Here is a 10857-nt window from a genome sequence, read left to right on the forward strand (position 1 = left end):
GCTCAGGGTAAAGAATCCTGCCAATGCAGGAGACACGAGTTCAATCCCTGGTCCAGGAAGATCCCACGTGCCTCAGAGGAGCTAAGGCAGTGAACCACAGCCTGGGGGTCACAGCCACTGAGCCCACGCTCTGCCACCGCTGAAGCCTGGGGGCCCTGGGGCCCACGCTCCATAGCAAGGAAGCTGCAACGAGAAGGCCAGGCACCAGAACCAGAGAATGCGCCCCGCTCACCACAAGCAGAGCAAAGCCTGTGCAGCAGCAAGAACCCAGCACAGCCCCCACCCAAGAAAAGAGCCTGGGAAAGAAGAGCTGAAGCCCACGCAGTGCTCTGCCTACCATCCAGTGGCCTGAGCAGTGGGGCGCTGCAGGCCGGCCTTCAGGGGAACTGCGGAGCAGGCGGCGAGCTCGCCTGCCCGCCTGAGGACTAGGCCACCTCAGACCCAGCAGCCTTGCACTCAGGTGCTGAAGGGACCCATTCACGGTGAAGTCCTCCTTGCTCAGAGCGGCTCAGCTGCACCTGCTCTCCCCTTTTAATCTCTTCAGAATCTGCAGACGTGGAGATCAGGCACGACCTCCCAGGAGTGTTCACAGGAAACGGTGCCGCGCATGGGCAGAACTTCAAGTCATCCGCCAAGTCAGAGCCACCGACTGAGCTCCCTGGTTGCCGGGAATGGGTGGTCTCCAGAGCGCAGAGGAGCGCGTGTCACACAGACCGATGGTAAGAAGTTCACAGGCATGCCTCTGGGAGAGGCTGGCAGTCAGCCCTGGGATCGGAACCAGCAGGAGTCTTGGCTCCTGGAAGCTGCCTGGGTCTGGGTAGCGGAGGCTCCAGGAGCGAAGGCCGAGCAGAGGAGCGGCGGCAGCAAAGCAGCTCGGCTCGCTGGCGAGGGTTCCTGGAGGACGCAGCAGGGACAGCGGCTGGGGTTTCAGGGGCAACGGCGGCATGAGCTGCCCACAGAAGCTTCTCCCAGGCTCTCTCGGATCCTAATGCAGGCGCCGCCACTGTTCCCGCTGCAGATGCACTGCTCCCCTGGGAAGTAAAGGTCGGTGCCGCCTAAGTGGGCTCCTGCTGCAGGAACGTGATGACGCCGGCCTTCCTTTGCCGGACAGCAAGGACCCAGGAGAGCGTAGAAGATTCACTTCAAGTTATGGCAAGAATGCAGACAGTGCCGAATGGACCGCTGCCTGGGCAGCGCGGAAAAGCCTGAGCAGATGTTTTAGAGAAGCCGGATAGGAAAACCAACCTGACTTTCATTCAGTTTGTAGAAATAAAGCTGTGAGTTTTATTCTTTAGAGGTTTAAAATTTTTGTAATGTCTTGGCATTTCTGAGAAACTTATAACACATGTGCAAGGTTCAAGAACTAGAAATATAAAATAGCTCACATTGCATTGTTCTTCCTACCCCCTCCCTTCTTGTCAAGGCCCTGCTGCTTCCGCAGTCAGCCACGTGTTTTGTTCTCAGGAATACCTTCCAGAGGTTTATTTTATTTTATTTTTTCTAAGTATTTATTTGGCTGTGCCGGCGGGACCTTTCCGTGGGAACTCTTAGCTGTGGCATGTGGGTCCTAGTTTCCTGACAAGGGGTTGAACTCAGGCCCCTACAATGAGAGTGCGGAGTCTTAGCCCCTGGATCAGGAGAGACGCCCCAGAGTGTCATTTTATGTAAGCACAAGCAACTGTGAATATCTGTTTCTTCACTCCCCGTGGTGGTGCTAGTGGTAAAGAACCCACCTCCCTGTGCAGGAGACATAAGAGACTCAGGTTCAATCCCTGGGTCTGGAAGATCCTCTGGAGCAGGACGTGGCAAGCCACTCTAGTATCGCTGCCTGGAGAATCGCCGTGGGCAGAGGAGCCCGGTGGGCCACAGTCCACGGTGTCACGCAGTGTCGGGCAGGACTGAGTGACTGAGGACACCACCACATTTAGAGCCATGAACGGTAGCATACTGAGCACAGTGCTTTATGGTGTCTTGCTTATACTCAGCTGACAATATCATGGGGAATAGTCTCTCTTGGGACACTATTTTGCACAAACCAGTCCACTGAATAGATGATGTACTATAATACGCTTTACTGGTCCACACTGGAATAAACACTAATATAAAATGACATCTTAACATCACAATCAGCAATGTAATGCAAAACCTTAGCCTAATTTATTCCATTGCAGGAAAATGTATAAATTTCTAAGGCGTTAGGAATTTCTACAAATCTAATGGATTTGTAGCCTGAAGGATTTCTAACTGAAATACAGCATCTGATAGGACGTTGCTGGTAAACTAGCAGGTTGCTGGATTCCCCCCCCCCGCCCCCCGCCCCCCGAGGAGCTATGCGATGATCACTTCTCTTTCCCTGAGACTCGACCTCTCCTCCCCCAGGTTTCTCCCTCATCTGTTCTTAGAAACACTCTCCAGCCTCTTCTCTGCTTGTGACTTCCCTATCATCTGCTCTTCTCAGCACTGTCCTTCATTTGCCGCCCGCATTGCCTGGCCTGGTCTCTCCCTGCGATCTCAGCATTGTCCAGCATCCCTCCACCCGCTGCCCTGGAGACTGTATCCATGTGGCCAGATAGGTGGTTGAGTATAGAAAAATGGTTCATGGATGATACTGAATCACTGAGCCTGGATGAGAAGGAGACATCCACAGGGGAGTTAAAGGTAGCGGGGGAAGAAGGAGAATTTAGGTTTTATCTGTGGTCTTCATTCAGGGGAAGAAGCTACAGGGCCCACACCAGGGAAGAGGAGTCAGAGTCAGAGTAAATACTTGGGAGGTGGTGTCCAGAAATTCCAGCAGGAACTCTGAAGAGAAGAGTGAGGGGGAGAGCCTGCTGTGAAGCCACTGTATGTTGGGCAGGGGCACACACGGGGCAGCAGAGAAAGAAGCAGGAAAGTAATAACAGGCTTCCCAAGGGAAGGGGAGGGCGTCACGGTGACCGTGATGTGCACATAGTGACACAGGTCACGGAGAGACGAGGGAGAGTGGAAAGAGCCAGCGAGAGGGGAGCGTGGGCGCAATCAATACATCCTGTACGTTGTTTCATGAGAGGCAAGAGCAGAGGCCAAGAGAGAGGCTGAGCCAGAGCGCAGGACACAACGAAGGAGACATGGAAGTTGATAAATAAAAACACAGGTGTTCAAATCAAGATTGTGTTAAAACGCTCTTGTAAGGAATACAATTGGGATTTTAAGGAACTCCTTTTAAGGAATATGGAAATAAGTGCAGGTGAGATGACATTAATTCTTAGATGAGGATTCACAAGGATGACTCCCCTGCCTAGAGAGTGGCGCCATCAGAAACAGCTCTGCGCTGAGGTGAGCGGGGAGATGGCTCAGCACAGTGGGGAGACACTGATCGATGGAGACTCTGGGCCTTCCCGGGAGGAGGGCTTCCTGCAGATCCCATACGCCAGGGTGCTGAGAACATCGGGCAGGAGTTACCTGCGCCACTGAGAGTCACTGTACTTGGAGGGGTTTTGCTTAAATATAGTTCCATTTCTTTCTGGCCGCACGGGGCCTTCCTTGCTGCTTGCAGGCTCTCCCTACTGCAGCAAGCAGGGCCTGCGCTCTAGTTGCGGTGGTTGGGCTTCCCACTTTGGTGGTGTCTCTTGCTGTGGAGCGCTGGGCTCTAGAATGCCTGGGCTCAGTATTTACAGCTTTATTTCTCTGTGGCATGTGGGATCTTCTGGGGACCAAAGATCGAACCAGTGTCCCCTGCACTGCAAGGTAGATGCTTAACCGCTGGACAGCCAGGGCAGCCCCTGTACTTGCAGTTTTCATTGGAGCTACCTAAGTCCTGATAAACATGACCCCAGCGAAAGGGGGAAGGAGAGTGAGCGCATGGCCTGCCTTCCACCACAGGGAGCCTGCTGGGTCCGCACAGACCCCTTTCCGTTTCTGAACCGCACTTGCCATTTACTCACTTCCTTTTCTCCACCTAAAAAACACACTCTCTTAAATTCTCCAAGCAATCTTCCCGGTGGCTTTCTTCCATGGAAGTAGAATTTCTAGGCAAAAGAGTCTATGCAATCTTTCTATGTGAGTATCAGAAGAAGGTGAACATTTTTTGGGGGGTAATGGTTCTGGAAATTCAGAATTAAATATGTTTCAGCTCTCATTGGCCTAATGGGTGTACCTGGCCCAGCTTCCTGCATCTTAGCTGGCTCACTGGTGTCATTAAAGTCCCGGGGTCTCTCTGGCCCCTCAGCCACTGCATCCACCTCCTACGGCATGGCAAAAAAAAAAAAAAAAAAAAAAAGGCTCTCTGGCACCATTAAGACCCCTGTTGACTGCAGATCCTGTGGCCTTGCTGGTGCCTTGACTTACTGCAGCTTCCTAAGTCCTTACCTAGGACTTGCTGGCATAAAGTTCAACTAGGAAAAACAGAAAACAAAACCTGTTTGAGTGTGTCTCTTGATATTTGGTTTTGCTTTTACATTTGCAAGAGCAAAACAGAGAAAATGAAGCAGAAGATACTTTCAAACATATGGTTAAGGGATTTAGAATTACTGATTCAAAGCGAAAGTGAAAGCAAAGTAGCTCAGTCATGTCTGACTCTGCGACCCGTGGACTGTAGCCCACCAAGCTCCTCTGTCCGTGGGATTCTCCAGGCAAGAATCCTGGAGCGGGTTGCCATGCCCTCCTCCAGGGGATCTGCCCAACCCAGGGTCGAACTCGCGTCTCTTCCATCTCCTGCACTGGCAGGCAGGCTGTTTCCCATTAGCGCCACCAGAGGGAACGGACGATCTCAAAGCGGCAGTCGGGTGGCTCCGGACAGCCTGCTGGAAGGCCCCAGGGTGGATCCCTATCACCTGCAGGACGCGGAGGACGCAGCCGCGCCGGCAAACGCCCTAGCTCGTCCCGGGCCTTCTGCCCTGGAGCGGCTCCCAGCTCCGCACAAGGCGCCTCGGGGACACCCCGGGACCCTGGAGCGGGAGGGGACGCCGGGGAGTGGGAAAGAGCTCCCTGGGCGCTTCTGCGGAGACGGGGGCCCCCCTCGCGACTCCCGGCGCGGCGGGTGCAACAAGGCGGACTTGAACTGCGTGGACTGTAAAACTGCAACCATGAGAGTAATCGGAGACATCTACGAATCATTCACACCCTGGCTTCAGAACGGAGTCCTTGTAAAGCACTTCTTAAGTCTAGAAATCATCAAAGAAATGAACCATAAGCTTGACTACAAACTGATCTTTACATATTTCACAAAGACCCATGATAACAAACGGGTATCTGGGGAACACGTGTGCAAATTTATGTGTAATAAAAAAATTGAAACCAGTATTACTTAATATAAAAGCAGGGCATTTGGAATTGTAGCCATTAAGAGGAAGTAGGTAGGTAAACTCTAATACAACCACACAAGGCAATCGTCAACTTGTGTTTTGGTTATTGATGTTTTTAAAATGAGATAAATCTTCAGGGACTTGGAAGGAAGTTGGAGATGAACTATTCAACGCAAATAAGCTGTAGAACTCCCCGTGGTGTTATCGCTCAAAAATAGAACATCCGTCATTTAAGGAAATCTGGATGGAAAGGCCAAGGAATCAGAATTGCTTAACCAATTTTAAAAACCACAGAAATCAAGTCTTCCTTGTAACCTAGTCTCTGGAGTCAGAAAGGTGAACGTCTCTAGAAATAAAGATGGGCCACACCTCCTGCTTTTCTGCCCCCTCCAACTACAGCCTCCAGGCTGGCAACTGGCATCCCCGCCCCTCAGTGTCTGTGCTCCACACCCAGAGCCAAGTGGGGTGGGAGGCAACCCTGACCCTACAGACCTGGGCTCAGGCCTCGTTCCTCATCCCGGGTGCTCCCCCTGCAACCATTCACTCAGTCCCCCACCCCCATCATTCCCCCCAGGGCCTGCTTCCTCGTCCTGGGTGTCCCCACCCCAGCCATTCAATCAGTCCCCCCGCCCCCCGCCACAGATCGTTCCCCCAGGGGCTGCCGCCCCCACCCCACATGGGTGCAGCCTTCTCTCTGTGAGCCTTGAGCAGTTTTCCCAGTGGAAGGACATTCTTTCCCACAGCAGGTGCCAACCAAGGGGACAACAGAACTTGGCTCCTGGACACAGGGTATGCACTCTCTCCTCACATCTGATGAAGACACCTGATCACAGTGGAGATGATGCAGGCACCGCCTCCTGACCCCAAGTTTAGTATAAACCTTCAGTAGTGCAGAGTTGTGGATATTGCATCAAGACCCCACTTTTAAATGACAACATTCCTGGATAACTAGTGACATACAGTATGAAGTTTTTATTTGAATTTTGTTCTGTACTAAGCACTTACCTTTGCTTTTCATTTCTCTTCTTTTCACAGCTATTTGTAAGGCCTCCCCAGACAGCCATTTTGCTTTTTGCATTTCTTTTCCCATGGGGATGGTCTTGCTCCCTGTCTCCTGTACAATCTCATGAACCTCCGTCCATAGTTCATCAGGCACTCTGTCTATCAGATCTAGGCCCTTAAATCTATTTCTCACTTCCACTGTACAATCATAAGGGATTTGATTTAGGTCATACCTGAACCCCATGAACAGTATGAACAGGCAAAATGATAGGATACTGAAAGAGGAACTCCCCAGGTCAGTAGGTGCCCAACACATTACTGGATACCAGTGGAGAAATAACTCCAGAAAGAATGAAGGGATGGAGCCAAAGCAAAAACAATACCCAGTTGTGGATGTGACTGGTGATAGAAGCAAGGTGTGATGCTGTAAAAAGCAATATTGCACAGGAACCTGGAATGTCAGGTCCATGAATCAAGGCAAATTGGAAGTGGTCAAACAGGAGATGGCAAGTGTGAACGTCAACATTCTAGGAATCAGCGAACTAAAATGGACTGGAATGGGTGACTTTAACTCAGATGACCATTATATCTACTACTGCGGGCAGGAATCCCTCAGAAGAAATGGAGTAGCCATCATGGTCAACAAAAGAGTCCAAAATGCAGTACTTGGATGCAATCTCAAAAACGACAGAATGATCTCTGTTCGTTTCCAAGGCAAACCATTCAATATCACAGTAATCCAAGTCTATGCCCCAACCAGTAACACTGAAGAAACTGAAGTTGAATGTTTCTATGAAGACCTACAAGACCTTTTAGAATTAACACCCAAGAAAGATGTCCTTTTCATTATAGGGGATTGGAATGCAAAAGTACGAAGTCAAGAAACACCTGGAGTAACAGGCAAATTTGGCCTTGGAATGTGGACTGAAGCAGGGCAAAGAGTAATAGAGTTTTGCCAAGAGAATGCACTGGTCATAGCAAACATCCTCTTCCAACAACACAAGAGAAGACTCTACACATGGACATCACCAGATGGTCGACACCGAAATCAGATTGATTATATTCTTTGCAGCCAAAGATGGAGAAGCTCTATACAGGCAACAAAAACAAGACCAGGAGCTGACTGTGGTTCAGATCATGAACTCTATTACCAAATTCAGACTTAAATTGAAGAAAGCAGGGAAAACCGCTAGACCATTCAGGTATGACCTAAATCAAATCCCTTATGATTATACAGTGGAAGTGAGAAATAGATTTAAGGGCCTAGATCTGATAGATAGAGTGTCTGATGAACTATGGAATGAGGTTCGTGACATTGTACAGGAGGCAGGGAGCAAGACCATCCCCATGGGAAAAGAAATGCAAAAAAGCAAAATGGCTGTCTGGGGAGGCCTTACAAGTAGCTGTGAAAAGAAGAGAAGCGAAAAGCAAAGGAGAAAAGGAAAGATATTCCCATTTGAATGCAGGATTCCAAAGAAGAGCAAGAAGAGATAAGAAAGACTTCTTCAGTGATCAATGCAAAGAAATAGAGAAAAAGAACAGAATGGGGAAGACGAGAGATCTCTTCAAGAAAATTAGAGATACCAAGGGAACATTTCATGCAAAGATGGGCTCGATAAAGGATAGAAATGTTATGGACCTAACAGAAGCAGAAGATATTAAGAAGAGGTGGCAAGAATACACAGAAGAACTGTACAAAAAAGATCTTCATGACTCGGGTAATCACGATGGTGTGATCACTCATCTAGAGCCAGACATCCTGGAATGTGAAGTCAAGTGGGCCTTAGAAAGCATGACTATGAACAAAGCTAGTGGAGGTGATGGAATTCCAGTTGAGCTATTTCAAATCCTGAAAGATGATGCTGTGAAAGTGCTGCACTCAATATGCAGACAAATTTGGAAAACTCAGCAGTGGCCACAGGACTGGAAAAGGTCAGTCTTCACTCCAATCCCAAAGAAAGGCAATGCCAAAGAATGCTCAAACTACCACACAATTGCACTCATCTCACATGCTAGTAATTCTCAAAATTCTCCAAGCCAGGCTTCAGCAATACATGAACTATGAACTTCCTGATGTTCAAGCTGGTTTTAGAAAAGGCAGAGGAACCAGAGATCAAATTGCCAACATCTGCTGGATCATCAAAAAAGCAAGAGAGTTCCAGAAAAACATCTATTTCTGCTTTATTGACTATGTCAAAGCCTTTGACTGTGTGGATCACAAGAAACTGTGGACAATTCTGCGAGAGATGGGAATCCCAGACCACCTAACCTGCCTCTTGAGAAATCTGTATGCAGGTCAGGAAGCAACAGTTAGAACTGGACATGGAGTAACAGACTGGTTTCAAATAGGAAAAGGAATACGTCAAGGCTGTATATTGTCATCCTGCTTATTTAACTTCTATGCAGAGTACATCATGAGAAACGCTGGACTGGAAGAAACACAAGCTGGAATCAAGATTGCCGGGAGAAATATGAATAACCTCAGATATGCAGATGACACCACCCTTACGGCAGAAAGTGAAGAGGAACTAAAAGCCTTTTGATGAAAGTGAAAGTGGAGAGTGAAAAGTTGGCTTAAAGTTCAACATTCAGAATACTAAGATCATGGCATCTGGTCCCATCACTTCATGGGAAATAGATGGGAAACAGTGGAAACTGTTAGCCTTTATTTTTGGGGCTCCAAAATCACTGCAGATGGTGACTGCAGCCATGAAATTAAAAGACGCTTATTCCTTGGAAGAAAAGTTATGACAAACCTAGATAGCATACTCAAAAGCAGAGACATTAATTTGCCGACTAAGGTCCGTCTAGTCAAGGCTATGGTTTTCCAGTGGTCATGTATGGATGTGAGAGTTGGACTGTGAAGAAGGCTGGGCGCAGAAGAATTGATGCTTTTGAACTGTGGTGTTGGAGAAGACTCCTGAGAGTCCCTTGGACTGCAAGGAGATCTAACCAGTCCATTCTAAAGGAGACCAGTCCTGGGTGTTCATTGGAAGGACTGATGTTGAAGCTGAAATTCTAATATTTTGGACACCTGATGCGAAGAGCTGACTTATTGGAAAAGACGCTGATGCTGGGGGAGGTTGAGAGCAGGAGGAGAAGGGGACGACAGAGGATGAGATGGTTGGATGGCATCACCAACTCGATGGACATGAGTTTCAGTAAGCTCCGGGAGTTGTTGATGGACAGGAGGCCTGGCATGCTGCAGTCCATGGGGTCACAAAGAGTTGGAGACGACTGAACGACTGAACTGAACTGAGTTTGTATTTGGGCCAGACCTTTTGCAGGGCTAAATTTTCCAGTTTCTGAGAATGTAGCCAAGGGGTGAGTCTGAGAGAGGATCCCAGGACGTACCAGAGCGCACTCTTGTCCTATCTGCCATAGAATGGGGTACTCAGAGTCAGCGGCTGACAGAAAGGCATCCCTTTTGTCCCAGTGATCTCCCCTGTTAGTAATGCATGAAAATGGCCGCCCGACCCAACAGCCGCGCCCGACAGTGAGAGGTGACCCCTGAGAACCGTGCTCCTAGGGCACGTGTGACCCGGGCAGAGACAGACAGACTCCATACTTTTCACAAGTGCACGGGGAACATTCTCCAAAATTGACCACGTTAGGCCAGAAAATAAGTCCACTATAAATAGACTCAAATCATGCAAAGGAACTGTTTCCTGTCACAATGCAATGAAACGAAAAGTTAATAGTAGAAGGAAAGGTGGGAAAATCCACAATATGTGAAGATTAAACACACCCTTACATAACCGGTAGGCTAAAAAGTAATAGTAATAAGAAAGGAACTTAGAAAATACCTGGAGACAAATCGAAATGTAAACAGAACATACCAAAATATACGGGATTCTGCAAAAACATCAACAATGAAATGTAAAGCTGGTAATGCATACGTTTAAAAGAAAGCTCAAATAAGCAACCTATCTTTACACCTAGGCAGAAAAGGGAGACCAAACCAAACTCAAAGCTAGAAGGAGGAAGGAAAATAGTAAAGATTAGCTCTCAGATAAATACACAGAAGAGGAAAACCAAAGAAATCAATTTAAAACAAAAGTTACTTCAACCAGGTTGACATAAGTAACAAATCTTTAGCTACATTGACTAAGAGAAAAGACAACTAAAATCAGTAACAGCAGAGGAAACATAACTGCTGATACACAAAGCAGAGCACTGCGGGAGAGAGCTCTGCACAGCCGGATGCTCTGAGGCCGGATAACCTGGATGCAGCGCTGTTATTTAAGCCTCAGGCGGCCGTGTTTTATTCTGGCGACCCTAGCAAACTAGCGAAGCTTTATCCTCTTTCTTGCAAACAAAAGTTATGAAAATAGTGCCCAAACCCACAAAGTATGCAAAGTATCCGAAAGGAGGAAGAAAGAAAAGGATGAACCACCTCGGTGTTGAGAAAAATCTTTTTCTTTACCAAAGTTAAAATAAAAACATCAAAACCACCAGAAAAAACTCATGAATAAACAACATTTTAGAGAAGCCCAACAGCAGCCGTGGAAAAACAAACCAGAAATCCACTCATTGGTAAAAACAGCAACTATCGAAACATAACAACAGCACAATG

The sequence above is a fragment of the Ovis aries genome, chromosome 4 (genome assembly GCF_016772045.2).
Source record: "Ovis aries strain OAR_USU_Benz2616 breed Rambouillet chromosome 4, ARS-UI_Ramb_v3.0, whole genome shotgun sequence".
NCBI lineage: Eukaryota > Metazoa > Chordata > Mammalia > Artiodactyla > Bovidae > Ovis > Ovis aries.